Below are 16,617 nucleotides of genomic sequence, written 5' to 3' on the forward strand. Positions count from 1 at the left end.
CATAATATCACGGAGATGACATAGTTTAATATAGTACACATGAACTGCCATCTTCATAACTAAAACAAAAAATAGAAGTGAGAATGACTAAGAAGAACTCTCCCAAATGATTTACTCACTTAGGCGGAGGTAAAAACAGTTACAAACTAACGGCTCAATCGGAAATTGTGTCTAGTGTGTTGAGAGTGACGGGAATGTTTTACAAATGATGTCTCATTCAATTACCATTATCATTTTAGGTCTGATTTCAACTGTCAAGGGCTCTTCATACAAGTACATTTTGTATTCCTGAAAAATAGCATTAAATGCCACCTCAGAGTAGAATTGTGATCCATGTATTTCACATATGTTCAAATATCACTTGTGTATCCCGGACTTAATAGTGTAAATAGCTATATATAGATATATTTATATCAATACATATATTTGATAAATGAAACGTACATTTTTTAAAATGAAAAATTTCAAATTCCACAAAGTCCCCTCCCCCAGAAAAAAGCATGTGTTTTTGCTGTAGCATTAAGCTTTTTTTTTTTCTTGGCAAACACAGGTCTTTGAGATTATATTTTTCTGCCAAGAAAATAAAATATTCCTTTAACTGATTTCGCTGTGGGGCGGCTCAGTGGCGCACTGGCTAGCACGTCCGCCTCACAGTTAGAAGGGTGCGGGTTTGATTTTAATTTCTTGACGTCTCACTATGTAATGCCTTTACAAGGTCAAAATGACATTTCAACAGATCTTTGAAATGGAAATCAATCTACCTCAGAAGTCTACCATATTTTACCCAGCATATCAATTAGATGCCATCAGTTTAGCTTTGGCAATGCTTTGAAAATTTATTAAAAAGTCCGTCATTACTTTGATGAGTGTAGAGCAGAAGACCACTGAGACAGAAAACCCTCTGAATTAGCACAACACACACGCACACGCACGCACACACACACACGCACACACACACACACTCAATGAACTGAATTACTTTTTTATATATTTACTTCTCTATTTTTATTTTATCTATTTTTTTCATTGTACATGTGTGACAATGACAATAAAGATCTATCTATCTATCTATTACTTATCTATTTTATCTATTTACTTATCCAGTTTTATCTATTTACTTCTCTAATTTTATCTGTTTACTTATCTATTTTATCTATTTGTATCTATTTCCTCATCCATTTTATCTATTTTCTATTATATACTTATCTATTTTATCTATTTACGTAGCTATTTTTTATTTATTTACTAATCGGTTTTTATCTATTTACCTATCTATTTATTTATCTATTTACTTCAAGGCGCATCCAAGGCGGTCCCGGCGTTGTCCAGAAGCTTGCAAGGCAGTCCCGGCGTTGTCCAGGCGCATCCAAGGCAGTCCTGGCATCAGCCAGGCGCATCCAAGGCGGTCCCTGCTTCGTCCAGGCGCATCCAAGGCGCATCCAAGGCGCATTCAAGGCACATCCATGGCGGTCCAAGCGTTGTCCAGGCGCACCGAGGGCAGTACTGATGTTGTCCAGGTGCACCCAAGGCGATCCCGTGGTCATCCAGGCGCATCAGAGGCGGTCCCGGCATCATCTAGGCGAATCAAAGGCGGTCTCGGCGTCGACCAGGTGCATCAAAGTCGGTCCCGGCGTCGTCCAGGCGCATTCAAGGCAGTCCCGGCGTCGTCCAGGCGCTTCCAAGGCAGTCCAGGCGCAACCAAGGGGCATATAAGGCAGTCTCGGCGTTGTCCAGGCGCATCCAAGGTGATCCGGGGGTCGTCCAGGCGCATCCAAGGCGGTCCCGGCTTCGTCCAGGTGCATCAAAGGCGGTCCCGGCGTCGTCCAGGGCGCATCCAAAGTGCATCCAAGGCGCATCCAAGGCAGTCCCAGCGTCGTCCAGGCACATCCAAGGCGGTCCCGGCGAAGTCCAGGCGCATCCAAGGCGGTCCCATCGTCGGCCAGGCGCATCCAAGGCACATCCAAGGCACATTTAAGGCGGTCCCGGCGTCGTCCAGGCACATCCAAGACGGTCCTGGTGTCATCCAGGCGCATCCAAGGCGCATCCAAGGCGCATCCAAGGCACCTCTTAGACGGTCCCGGCGTCGTCCAGGCGCATGCAAGGCGGTCCCGGCATCGTCCAGGTGCATCCAAGGCAAACCCAGCGTCATCCAGGCTTATCCACGACGGTCCCGGCGTCAACCAGGCGCATCTAAGGTGGTCCCGCGACGTCCAGGCACCTCAGCGTCGTCCAGGCGCACCCAAGGCGGTCCCAGCGTCAACTAGGCGCATCCAAGGCGGTCCCGGCATCGTCCAGGCGCATCCAAGGTGGTCCCTGCGTCATCCAGGCGCATCCAAGGCGCATCCAAGGTGCATTCAAGTCGCGTCCAAGGCGGTCCAAGCGTCGTCCAGGCGCATCCAAGGCAGTACTGACGTCGTCCAGGTGCACCCAAGGCGGTCATATAAAGCAGCGTACCAAATTGCTCAGTGCAACAAAAAAAAACATACCATTGCAGAAGAGCTGATACTACCTGCAGCCATGGATATGGTCTCCGTCATGCTGCTTTATTTTGATTTAAAAACACAGCACAAATCGTTTTATTTAATTTTGTTTTGTAGGTTAAAATGTTTAATATATTGTGCTCCTGCGTTAATGTTGCTGATTACTTTAAATTGAACATTATTTTTTGCTGTTATTTAATTTAATATTATGTATGTATTATTATTTTATTGTATTTTTTTCAGCATAAAATGGCAGTTGGTCAAGAATGTTTAGAGTTTAAATAATCATAATTTATTTTTTAATTTCAGGCAAAGTGATGCACATTGAATCTGTTCTGTTACAGACTAAAAAACAATGTTAAAATAAAGTTATTCTTTATTGTATGTCAATCTTTCTTTTCAATGTATTTTTTTGGTTTGTTTAATCATAAAAAAACATTAAAGTTTAATGTTAATAAGGGTACAAACGTGTGGGGAGCAAAATGTTTTCTTCTCCCTAGGGGGGCATGTCAAGTCAAGTCAAGTCAAGTTTATTTGTATAGCCCTAAATCACAAGCAGTCTCAAAGGGCTTCACATAGACAAAAATTGACAATTATTCTCAAAGCATCCCCTGATCTTAAGCTCCCAAAAGGGCAAGGAAAAACTCAAAACCCCTGCCCGGGGAAAATGAGAAACCTTGAGAAGGGACCACAGATGGAAGGATCCCCCTTTCAGGATCACCAGGTTGTAATGGATGCAGAGAGGGCACAAATAATACATAATATGAAAATCAAAAGTGGATGTCCAAGTCAGAGCGAAGGGCCGCCGGAGGAGCCCTCTACTATCCTGGCTGTGGAGGTTGAGCTGCAGTTCCCCCAACCTGAATTAGCCCACAAGAATCCAGATAGCCGCTGTCAGCTTGGGTGCCACCTAACCACCTCCCCGGCCGGGGAGGGGGGGGGGAGAGAAAACAAAACAAACTCCGGCCGAATCGGCCACTCCAAGTTAGTTAAAGGCCATGTCATAGAAATGTGTCTTTAAACGTGTCTTAAATGTTTCTACTGAGGTAGCAGTCCTAATATCCATTGGGAGGGCATTCCAAAGCTCTGGAGCCCGGATAGAAAATGCTCTAGACCCTGCAGACACTTTCTTGGCCCTCGGTGTCGCTAAAAGGGTAGCGTCACAGAATCACAGAAAATGATTGAGAAGCACTGATCTAAGCGCTGGTGCAGGGCAGGGCAGGGGTGGTCAGTTTCAACCAGATGCAAGCACATGACATAGCCGCAAACAAAAGACTGATGCTAGTTGTGTTAGCATCAAGCTAACCAAGCTTAGCATTCATCACATTTTCTTCACATACTGTGTTGGGTGGTTCGCAGCCACCAAAATATTTGAGCCACTCAGCTTCAATCAATTTTTAGTATACATAACATAAGTAATGATATATTTTCTGCCTACAAATGTTGCTACAAAGTTTGTGATCAAATATTGGTGTTATATTGGAGTTATAACGACTGCAACATTGATCTAGGTTTGTTAGCATTGTTAGTTAGCATTAAGTTCAGACAAAACTAAAACATCCGGGAGATGCTAAATTACTTGTTGTAAAGTGTGACCTTTGTAAATGAGTGATAATGACTTACTTGTTTGCTGTTCTTAAGTATTCAGATCATATTGACTGACGTAATTTTCGGAACTCCAAATTAACACCCATGGAACTTGCAGTACACCATTGAAATGAAGGCAAATGCAATTTGCGCAGCCCCCTAAAAAAACGACAAAACGTAAATAGTTTAGTTTGTTTTTTACTTCATAAAAACCTACAGTAATAGCATAATTGAAAAGAATGTAAAGAATTACAGAAAAACTGCTAAACTACTTGTTGTAAAGTGTGACATTTATAAATGAGAGATAATGACTTACTTGTTTGCTGTTCTCCTCAAGTATTCAGATTATAATGGCTGAGGCAGACAGTCATGACTTCATCTTGATACAGGCCAGGCGGTCGTCTTCATGTAGGAGCATGCCAAGCAGGAAGGCGGGTAGGTGGTCGCGGTCTCATCCAGGAGTACGGCTTGCGGGCGGGCAGGCAGGCACATCCAAGGCAGGCAGGCAGGTAGGGAGGCAGGCAGGAGGGCAGGCAGACAGGCAGGCAGTCCTGGCGTCGTCCAAGCGCATCCAAGTCCTGGCGTCGTCCTGGCGTCGTCCTGGCGTCGTCCAGGCGCATCCGAGGCAGTTCTGGCGTCGTCCAGGCGCGTCCAAGGCGGTCCTGGCGTCTTCCAGGTGCCACCAAGGCGGTCCTGGCGTCGTCCAAGCGCATTCAAGGTGGTCCTGACATCGTCCAAGGCGTATCCAAGGCGCATCCAAGGCAGGCCCAGCGTCGTCCAGGCGCATCCAAGGCAGTCCCGGTGCATCCAAGGCAGTCCCGGCGTTGTCTAAGCTTACCCAAGGCGGTCCCGGCGTCGTCCAGGCGCACCAAACGCGTTCCCGGTGTCGTCCAAGCGCATTCAAGGCAGTCCTGGCGTTGTCCCCACGCATCCAAGGCACATCCAAGGTGCATCCAAGGCGGTCCCGGTGTCGTCCAGGCACATCCAGGGCACATTCACGGCGCATCCAAGGTGCATCCAAGGCGAATCCAAGGCGGTCCTGGCTTCGTCCAGGTGCACCAAAGGCGGTCCGGCGTCGTCCAGGCGCATCCAAGACGGTCCCGGTGTCTTCCAGGTGCAACCAAGGCGGTCCCGGCGTTGTCCAGGCGCATCCAAGGCGTCATCCAGGGCAGTCCCGGCGTCGTCCAGGTGCATCCAAGGCGGTCCCGGCGTCGTCCAGGCGCATCCAAGGCGGTCCCATTGTCGTCCAGGCGCACCCAAAGCGCTTCCAGCGTCGTCCAGGCGCATCCAAGGCGCATCCAAGGCGGTCCTGGCGTTTTCGAGGCGCACCCAAGGCGATCCCGGCGTCGTACAGGGGTATCCAAGGTGGTCCTGACGTTGTCCAGGCTTATCCAAGGTGGTCCTAGCACATGCAGGACAGTCCTAATCTCATCCAGGCGCATCCAAGGCAGTCCCGACGTCTTCGTCATCTTCTTCTGCTTATCCAGGGTCGGGTTGCGGGGGCAGCAGCTTTAGAAGGGACTCCCAGACTTCCCTCTCCCCAGCCACTTCATTCATTAATCCCGGGGGATCCCAAGGCGTTCCCAGACCAGCTGAGAGACACAGTCTCCCTAGCGCATCCTGGGTCGTCCACGGAGTCTCTTACCGGTGGGACGTTCCTGGAACACCTCCCCAGGGAGGTGTCCAGGAGGCATCCTGATGAGATGCCCGAGCCACCTCATCTGGCTCCTCTCAACGTGGAGGAGCAGCGGCTCTACTCAGAGTCCCTCCAGGTTTACTGAGCTTCTCACCCTATCTCTAAGGGAGAGCCCGGACACCCTGCGGAGGAAACTCATTTCGGCCACTTGTATCCGGGATCTTGTTCTTTCGGTCACGACCCATAGCTCGTGACCATAGGTGAGGGTAGCAGCGTAGATTGACTGGTAAAGTAAGAGCTTTGCCTTTTGGTTCAGCTATCTTCACCACGACAGCTACAGAGTCCGCATTACTGCCGATGCTGCTTTGATCCGCCTGTCGATCTCGCGCTCCATCCTGCCCTCACTCGTGAACAAGAACCCAAGATACTTCAACTCCTCCACTTGGGGCAGGATCTCATCCCTTATCCGGAGAGGGCGTTCCACCCTTTTCCTAACCGTGGACTCCAATTTGGAGGTGCTGACCCTCATCCCGACCGCTTCACACTTGGCTGCGAGCCGCTCCAGTGAGAGCTGGAGATCACTGCTTGAAGAAGCCAACAGCACCACGTCGTCTGCAAAAAGCAGAGAAGCAATGCTGAGGTCCCCAAACCGGACACCCTCAACGCCGCGGCTGCACCTAGAAATTCTGTCCATAAAAGTTATGAACAGAATCAGTGACAAAGGGCAGTCTTGGCGGAGTCCAACCCTCACTGGGAACGAATCAGACTTACTGCCGGCAAACTCTGGCATCAGTGATACAGGGACCGAACCGCCCTTATCAGTTGGCTCGGCACCTCGTACTCCCAAAGCACCCTCCAAGGAACTTCCTGAGGGACACGGTCGAACGCCTTCTCCAAGTCCACAAAACGCATGTGGACTGGTTGAGCAAACTCCCATGCCCCCTCGAGGATCCTGCCGAGGATGTGTAGCTGGTCCACTGTTCCACAGCCAGAACGAAAGCCACACTGCTCCTCCTGAATCCGAAGTTCGACCTTCCGACGGACCCTCCTCTCCAGCACCCCTGAATAGACCTTACCAGGGAGGCTGAGGAGTGTGATTCCCATGTAATTGGAACACACCCTCCTGTTCCCCTTCTTAAAGAAGAGAATCACCACCCCAGTCTGCTAATCCAGAGGCACCGTCCCTGATGTCCACACAATGTTGCAGAAGCGTGTCAGCCATGACAGCCCCACAACATCCAGAGCCTTTAAAAACTCTGGGCAGATCTCATCCACCCCTGGGGCTTTGCCCCCAAGGAGTTTTTCAACTACCTCAGTGACTTCGACCTCAGAGATTGGAGAGTCCGCCTCAAAGTCTCCAGGCCCTGCTTTCACAATGGAAGGCGTGTCGGTGGATTGAAGAGGTCTTCAAAGTATTCTCCCCACCGACTCACTACGTCCCGAGTCGAGGGCAGCATCACGCCATCTCCACTGTAAACAGTGTTGACGGCGCACTGCTTCCCCTTCCTGAGACGCGTGATGGTGGACCAGAATTTCCTCAAAGCCGTCTGGAAGTCGTTCTTTATGGCCTAGCCAAACTCCTCCCACGGCCGGGTTTTTTCCTCATCAACCGCCGAAGCCGCATTGCGCTTGGCAATCCAGTACCTGACGGCTGCCTCCGGAGTCCCGCAGGCCAAAACGGCCCGATAGGATTCCTTCTTCAGCTTGACAGGGGATTCTGCCAGACGTTCCCTGCAGACCCTCACAGTACATTTGGGCCTGCCAGGTCAGACGGGCATCTTTACCCACCATCGGAGCCAAACCCACCACTAGGTGGTGATCAGTTGACAGCTCCGCCCCCTCTTCACCCGAGTGTCCAAAACATGTGGCCGCAAATCCGATGACACGACTACAAAGTCGATCATCGATCTGCGGCCTAGGGTGTCCTGGTGCCAAGTGCACGTATGGACAACCTTGTTTGAACATTGGTGTTCATAATTGACAATCCGTGTCAAGCACAGAAGTCCAATAATAGAACACCACTCGGGTTCAAATCGGGGGGGGGGCGTTCCTCCCAATCACGCCCTTCCAGGTCTCACCGTCATTGCCCACGTGAGCATTGAAGTCACCCAGTAGAACGATAGAGTCCCCAGAAGGAGCGCTCTCCAGCACTTCTTCCAAGGAATTCAAAAAAGGGTGGGTACTCTGAGCTGCTGTTTGGTGCATAGACACAAACACCAGTCAGGACCCGTTCCCCCACCCGAAGGCGGAGGGAGGCTACCCTCTCATTCACCGGGGTGAACCCCATGTGCAGGCGCCCAGCGGGGGGGCAATAAGTCTACCCACCCCTGCTCGACGCCTCTCACTGTGGGCAAATCCAGAGTGGAAGAGAGTCAGGCCCCTCTATAGAGGGCTTGCACCGGAACCCAAACTGTGTGTGGAGGCAAGTCCGACTATGTGTAGTCGGAACATTTCTGCCTCGCACACCAGCTCGGGCTCCTTTCCAGCTAGAGAGGTGACATTCCATGTCCCAAGAGCCAGGTTCTGCAGCCGGGGATCAGACCGCCAAGGTCCCTGCCTTAGGCCGCCGCCCAGCTTACATTGCATCTGACCCCTTTGGCCCTTCCCACAGGTGGTGAGCCAATGGGAAGGGGGACCCAAGTTTCCCTTTCGGGCTGTGCCAGGCCCCATGGACGAAGGCCCGGACACCTTTGAGCCCCACCTCAAGGCCTGGCTCCAGGAGGAGGCCCGGTGACCCGCGTCCCGGCAAGGGAAATCTGAGTCCATATGTTTTTCAACATAAGGGTTTTGTTGAACCGTGCTTTGTGCGGCTCCTCATATAGGACCCTTTAGCCATGGGTGACCCTACCAGGGGCATGAAGCCCCAGACAACATGGTTCCTAGGATCATTGGGACACACAAACCCCTCCATCACGGTAAGGTGACGACTCACGGAGGTCCCAACATTGTCCAGGCGCAACTCAGGCAGTCGCGGCGGCGTCCAGGCGTACGCAAGGCGGTCCCGGTGTCGTCCAGGCACATCCAAGGCGCATTAAAGGCGCATCCAAGGCGCCACCAAGGCACATCCAAGGCGCATCCAAGGAAGTCCAGGCATAGTCCAGAAGCCCAAGGCGGTCCCGGCGTCGTCCAGGCATATCCAAGGTGATCCCAGCATTGTCCAGGAAAATCCAAGGCACATTGAAGGCGGTCCCGCCGTCCTCCAGGTGCATCCGAGGCGCATCCAAGCCACATCCAAGGCGCATCCAAGGCGGTCCCGGCGTCGCCCAGGCACATCCAAGGCGGTCCCGGAGCATCCAAGGAAGTCCTGGCGTCATCCGAGCCCATCCAAGGCGGTCCTGGCGTCATCCAGGCGCATCCAAGGATCATCAAAGGCAGTCCCGGTATTGTCCAGATGCATTTAAGGCGCATCCAAGGCGGTCCCAGCGCTATCCACGCGCACCCAAGGCGGTCGTGGCGTTGTCCAGGCGCATTGAAGGTGGTTCAGCGTGGTCCAAGCGCATCCAAGGTAGTCCCGGCGTCGTCCAAGCACATCCAAAGCACATCTAAGGCACATCCAAGGCGCATCCAAGGCACTCCCGGCGTCATCCAGGCGCACCCAAGGCTGTCAGGGTGTCGTCCAGGCGCATCCAAGGTGCATACAAGACGCATTCAAGACGCATTCAAGACGCATCCAAGGCGCCACCGGGGCACATCTAAAGCGCATCCAAGGAAGTCCCGGCATCGTCCAGAGGCCCAAGGCGGTCCCGGCGTCGTCCAGGTGCATCTAAGGCGGTCCCAGCATCGTCCAGGCAAATCCAAGGCGCATTGAAGGCGATCCCGCCGTCATCCAGGGACATTCAAGGCACATCCAAGGCAGTCCCGGCGTCGTCCAGGCGCCCAAGGCGGTCCCTGGCGCATCCAAGGCAGTCCTGAGGTCATCCGAGCGCACCCAAGGTGGTTCCGGCGTCATCCAGGAGCATCCAAGGCGCAACAAAGGCGGTCCCGGCGGCGTCCAGACGCATTTAAGGCGCATTCAAGGCGGTCCCGGCGTCGTCCAGGTGGTCCCGGCGTCATCCAGGCGCATCCAAAGCGGTCCCAGCGTCGTCCAGGTGCATCCAAAGCGGTCCCAGCGTCGTCCAGGCGCATCCAAGACGCATCCAAAGCACATCCAAGGCGCATCCAAGGCGGTCCCCGCGTCGTCCAGGTGCATCCAAGGTGGTCCTGACATCGTCCAGGCACATCCAAGGCGGTTCCGGCCCATCCAAGGCAGTCCTGAAGTCATCCAAGCGCATCCAAAACGGTTCGGGCGTCATCCAGGTGCATCCAAGGCGCAACCAAGGCGCATCAAAGGCGGTCCCGGCATCATCCAGACGCATTTAAGGCGCATCCAAGGCGGTCCTGGCGTTGTCCAGGCGGTCACGGCATCGTCCAGGCACATCCAAAGCGGTCCCAGCGTCGTCCAGGCGCATCCAAGGCGCATCCAAGGCACATCCAAGGCACATCCAAGGTGCATCCAAGAAGGTCCCCGCATCATCCTACATTTAAGGCGCATCCAAGGCGGTGCCAGCTTCGTCCAGGTGCATCCAGGGCAGTCCGGGCGTTCTCCAGGCGCCCAAGGCGGTCCAGGCGTCGTCCAGACGCATCCAAGGCAGTACTGACGTCATCCAGGCGCATCCAAGGCGGTCCCGGCTTCGTCCAGGCACATCCAGGGACATCCAGGGCGATCGCGCCATCGTCCAGGCGCATCCAAGGCAGTCCCGGCTTCATTCAGGCACATCCAAGGCACATTTAAGGTGGTCCAGGCTTCGTCCAGGCGCATAGAAGGCGGTCCAGGCGTCGTCCAGGCGCATCAGAGGCAAATCCAGGGCGGATCCAAGGTGGTCCCGGTGTCGTCCAGGCGCATCAGAGGCGGTCCCGGCATCGCCCAGGCGCATCCTAGGCGCATCCAAGGCGGCTTCAGAGTCCTTCTGGCGCATCCAACATGGTCCCGTCGACGGCCAGGGCGGTCCCGGTATCGTCCAGGTGCTTACAATGTGGTCCCGACGTCGTCCAAGCGCATCCAAGGCAGTCCCGGCATCGTCCAGGCGCATCCAAGGCGCATGCAAGGAACACCCAAGGGGCATCCAAGGCGTCGTCCAGGCGCATCCAATGCCGTCCCGGCGTCGTCGAGGCGCATCCAAGGCTGTCCCGGTGTCGTCCAGGCGCATCCAAGGCGTCGTCCAGGGCAGTCCCGGCGTCGTCCAGGTGCATCCAAGGCGGTGCCGGCGTCGTCCAGGCGCATCCAAGGCGTCATCCAGGGCAGTCCCGGCATTGTCCAGGTGCATCCAAGGCAGTCCCGGTGTCATCCAGGGCGGTCCCGGCGTTGTCCAGGTGCATCCAAGGTGGTCCCAGCGTCGTCCAGGCACATTCAAGGCGGTCCCGACGTCGTCTAAGAACATCAAAGGCGGTCCCGGCGTCGTCCAACCTCAACCAAGGCGGTCCCGGCTTCATCCAAGCGCATCCAACACAGTCCCAGTGTCGTCCAGGCACATTTAAGGCGGTCCGGGCTTTGTCCAGGCGCATAGAAGGCGGTTCGGGCGTCATCCAGGTGCATCCAAGGCGCAACCAAGGCGCATCAAAGGCGGTCCCGGCATCATCCAGACGCATTTAAGGCGCATCCAAGGCGGTCCTGGCTTCGTCCAGGCGCGTCTGCGGCGGTCCCGGTGTCGACCAAGTGCCCCGGAGGTGGTCCCGGCGTCATCCAGGCGCATCCGAGGAGGTCCTGGCATCGTCCAGGCAAATTCGAGGCAATCCCGGCGTCGTCCAGGCGCATCTGAGGCGGTCGCGGCAATGTCCAGGCGCATCCAAGGCAGTCCTGGCTTTGTCCAGGCGCATTCAAGTCGGTCCTGGCTTCATCCAGGCGTAACCAAGGCTGTCCCGAATTTGTCCAGGCGCATCCAAGGCTGTCCCGAATTTGTCCAGGCGCATCCAAGGCGCATCCAAGGCGCATCCAAGGCGCATCCAAGGCGCATCCAAGGCTGTCCCGGCATCATCCAGGCACATCCAAGGCGGTCCTGGCATCGTCTAGGCGCATCCAAGGCACATCCAAGGTGGTCCTGGAGTCATCTAGGCGCATCCAAGGCTTATCCAAAGCACATCCAAGCCAGTCCCGGCATCATCCAGGCACATCTTAGGCAGTTCTGTCGTCGTCCAGGCGCAGCCAAAGCGGTCCCGGTGTTGTCCAGGCACATCCAAAGCAGTCCCGCCGTCGTCCAGGCGCATCCGAGGCCGTTCTGGCTTCATCCAGACGCATCCAAGACGGTCCTGGCTTCATCCAGGCGCATCCAAGTCGGTCCTGGCGTTGTCCAGGCGCATCCGAGGCAGTCCCGGCGTCGTACTGGCGCATCCAAGGCGCATCCAAGGCGCATCCAAGGCAGTCCCGGCGTTGTCCAGACGCGTCCAAGGCGGTCCTGGCTTCGGCCAGGCACATCCAAGGCAGTCCTGGCTTCGCCCGGGCGCTTCTAAGGCGGTCCTGGCTTCATCCAGGCAGTCCTGGCTTCGTCCAGGGATATTAAAGGCGGTCCTGGCTTCGTCCAAGCGTATCCAAGGCGGTCCCGGCTTCATCCAGGCGCATCCAATGCGGTCCCGGCGTCGTCCAGGCGCATCCGAGGCGGTCCAGGCGCATCCAAGGCGGTCCCGGCGTCGTCCAGACGCATCCAAGGCAGTCCATGCTTGAGGTTTTGCAGCGAAAACGGGCTAAATATTGCCAACAATCATCCCACTTTGTGAATGCTACTTCAGTCAACCAGCAAGCACCGTAAGCATCATATAAAGCAGCGTACCAAATTGCTCAGTGCAAAACAAACACCATTGCAGAAGAGCTGATACTACCTGCAGTCGTGGATATGGTGTCAGTCATGCTGCCTCATTTTGATTAAAAAAAACCCATAACAAATTGTTTTATTTATGTTTGTTTTGTAGGTTAAAATGTTTTATATGTTGTGCTCCTGAGTTAATGTTGCTGATTACTTTGAATTGAATATTATTTATGGCTGTTTATGGCTGATTATTATTTTATTGTATTTTTTCTGCATAAAATGGCAGTTGGTCAAGAATGTTTAGTTTAAACAATCATAAATTATTTTTTAATTTCAGGCAAAGTGATGCACATTGAATCTGTTCTGTTACAAACTAAAAAAATTTTTATAATAAAGTTATTCTTTCTTGTATGTTGATCTTTATTATTTATTTTTTGTTTTCTTTAATCATTTAAGAAACATTAAAGTTTAATGTTAATAAGGGTACAAGCTTGGGGGGCGCAAAATGTTTTCTTCTCCCTGGGGGGCATCACAGAAAATGATTGAGAAGCACTGATCTAAGCGCTGGCGCAGGGCAGGGAAGGGCAGGGGTGGGCAGGGCAGGGGTGGGCAGTTCCAACCAGATGTAGGCACATGACGTAGCCACAAACAAAAGACTGATGCTAGTTGTGTTAGTCTGTCGATGGTGTTTTCCATAATGCATTAGCATCAAGCTAACCAAGCTTAGCATTCATCACATTTTCTTCACATACTGTGTTGGGTGGTTCGCAGCCACCAAAATATTTGAGCCACTAAGCTTCAATCAATTTTTAGTGTACATAACATATGCCCGTAAGTAATGATATATTTTCTGCCTACAAATGTTTGTGTTCAAATATTGGTGTTATATTGGAGTTATAACGACTGCAACATTGATCTAGGTTTGTTAGCATTGTTAGTTTGCATTAAGTTCAGACAAAACTAAAACATCCGGGAGATGCTAAAATACTTGTTGTAAAGTGTGACCTTTGTAAATGAGTGATAATGACTTACTTGCTTGCTGTTCTCCTCAAGTATTCGGATCATAATGGCTGATGTAATTTTCGGAACTCATAATGAACACACATAGAACTTACAGTACACCATTGAAATTAAGGCAAATGCAATTTGCACAGCCCCCTAAAAAAACAAAAACAAAAGACAAGCAGTTTATTTTGTTTGTTTTTTTACTTAATAAAATCCTACAGTAATAGCATAATTGAAAAGAATGTCAAGGATTGCAGAAAAACAGTTTGTATATCATGATTTCATGCTTCACTAAGATACAAAGATTTGAGGCACTAAGCTTCAATCAGTTTTTAGTATACGTAATATATGCCCGTGAGTATTGTTATATTTTCTGCCTACAAGTGTTACTGCAAAGTTTGTTTAAATATTGGTGTTATATTGGAGTTATAAGGTCTGCAACATTGATCTAGGTTTGTTAGCATTGTATGTTAGCATTAAGCTCAGACAAAACTAAAACATCCGGGAGATTATTGTAAAGTGTGAACTTTGTAAATGAGAGATAATGACTTACTTGTTTGCTGTTCTTAAGTATTCAGATCATAGACTGACGTAATTTTCGGAACTTCAAATTAACACTCATGGAACTTGCAGTACACCACTGAAATGAAGGCAAATGCAATTTGCGCAGGCCCCCAAAAAAAAAGACAAAACATAAATAGTTTAGTTTGTTTTTTACTTCATAAAAACCTACAGTAATAGCATAATTGAAAAGAATGTAAAGAATTACAGAAAAACTGCTAAACTACTTGTTGTAAAGTGTGACATTTATAAATGAGAGATAATGACTTACTTGTTTGCTGTTCTCCTCAAGTATTCAGATTATAATGGCTGAGGCAGACAGTCATGACTTCATCTTGATACAGGCCAGGCGGTCGTCTTCATGTAGGAGCATGCCAAGCAGGAAGGCGGGTAGGTGGTCGCGGTCTCATCCAGGAGTACGGCTTGCGGGCGGGCAGGCAGGCACATCCAAGGCAGGCAGGCAGGTAGGGAGGCAGGCAGGAGGGCAGGCAGACAGGCAGGCAGTCCTGGCGTCGTCCAAGCGCATCCAAGTCCTGGCGTCGTCCTGGCGTCGTCCTGGCGTCGTCCAGGCGCATCCGAGGCAGTTCTGGCGTCGTCCAGGCGCGTCCAAGGCGGTCCTGGCGTCTTCCAGGTGCCACCAAGGCGGTCCTGGCGTCGTCCAAGCGCATTCAAGGTGGTCCTGACATCGTCCAAGGCGTATCCAAGGCGCATCCAAGGCAGGCCCAGCGTCGTCCAGGCGCATCCAAGGCAGTCCCGGTGCATCCAAGGCAGTCCCGGCGTTGTCTAAGCTTACCCAAGGCGGTCCCGGCGTCGTCCAGGCGCACCAAACGCGTTCCCGGTGTCGTCCAAGCGCATTCAAGGCAGTCCTGGCATTGTCCCCACGCATCCAAGGCACATCCAAGGTGCATCCAAGGCGGTCCCGGTGTCGTCCAGGCACATCCAGGGCACATTCACGGCGCATCCAAGGTGCATCCAAGGCGAATCCAAGGCGGTCCTGGCTTCGTCCAGGTGCACCAAAGGCGGTCCGGCGTCGTCCAGGCGCATCCAAGACGGTCCCGGTGTCTTCCAGGTGCAACCAAGGCGGTCCCGGCGTTGTCCAGGCGCATCCAAGGCGTCATCCAGGGCAGTCCCGGCGTCGTCCAGGTGCATCCAAGGCGGTCCCGGCGTCGTCCAGGCGCATCCAAGGCGGTCCCATTGTCGTCCAGGCGCACCCAAAGCGCTTCCAGCGTCGTCCAGGCGCATCCAAGGCGCATCCAAGGCGGTCCTGGCGTTATCGAGGCGCACCCAAGGCGATCCCGGCGTCGTACAGGGGTATCCAAGGTGGTCCTGACGTTGTCCAGGCTTATCCAAGGTGGTCCTAGCACATGCAGGACAGTCCTAATCTCATCCAGGCGCATCCAAGGCAGTCCCGATGTCTTCGTCATCTTCTTCTGCTTATCCAGGGTCGGGTTGCGGGGGCAGCAGCTTTAGAAGGGACTCCCAGACTTCCCTCTCCCCAGCCACTTCATTCATTAATCTCGGGGGATCCCAAGGCGTTCCCAGACCAGCTGAGAGACACAGTCTCCCTAGCGCATCCTGGGTCGTCCACGGAGTCTCTTACCGGTGGGACGTTCCTGGAACACCTCCCCAGGGAGGTGTCCAGGAGGCATCCTGATGAGATGCCCGAGCCACCTCATCTGGCTCCTCTCAACGTGGAGGAGCAGCGGCTCTACTCCGAGTCCCTCCAGGTTTACTGAGCTTCTCACCCTATCTCTAAGGGAGAGCCCGGACACCCTGCGGAGGAAACTCATTTCGGCCACTTGTATCCGGGATCTTGTTCTTTCGGTCACGACCCATAGCTCGTGACCATAGGTGAGGGTAGCAGCGTAGATTGACTGGTAAAGTAAGAGCTTTGCCTTTTGGTTCAGCTATCTTCACCACGACAGCTACAGAGTCCGCATTACTGCCGATGCTGCTTTGATCCGCCTGTCTATCTCGCGCTCCATCCTGCCCTCACTCGTGAACAAGAACCCAAGATACTTCAACTCCTCCACTTGGGGCAGGATCTCATCCCTGATCCGGAGAGGACGTTCCACCCTTTTCCTAACCTTGGACTCCAATTTGGAGGTGCTGACCCTCATCCCGACCGCTTCACACTTGGCTGCGAGCCGCTCCAGTGAGAGCTGGAGATCACTGCTTGAAGAAGCCAACAGCACCACGTCGTCTGCAAAAAGCAGAGAAGCAATGCTGAGGTCCCCAAACCGGACACCCTCAACGCCTCGGCTGCGCCTAGAAATTCTGTCCATAAAAGTTATGAACAGAATCAGTGACAAAGGGCAGTCTTGGCGGAGTCCAACCCTCACTGGGAACGAATCCGACTTACTGCCGGCAAACTCTGGCATCGGTGATACAGGGACCGAACCGCCCTTATCAGTTGGCTCGGCACCTCGCACTCCCGAAGCACCCTCCAAGGAACTTCCTGAGGGACACGGTCAAACGCCTTCTCCAAGTCCACAAAACACATGTGGACTGGTTGAGCAAACTCCCATGCCCCCTCGAAGCTGGTCCACAGCCAGAACGAAAGCCACACTGC

Source organism: Syngnathus acus, chromosome 10 (genome assembly GCF_901709675.1).
Source record: "Syngnathus acus chromosome 10, fSynAcu1.2, whole genome shotgun sequence".
Lineage (NCBI taxonomy): Eukaryota > Metazoa > Chordata > Actinopteri > Syngnathiformes > Syngnathidae > Syngnathus > Syngnathus acus.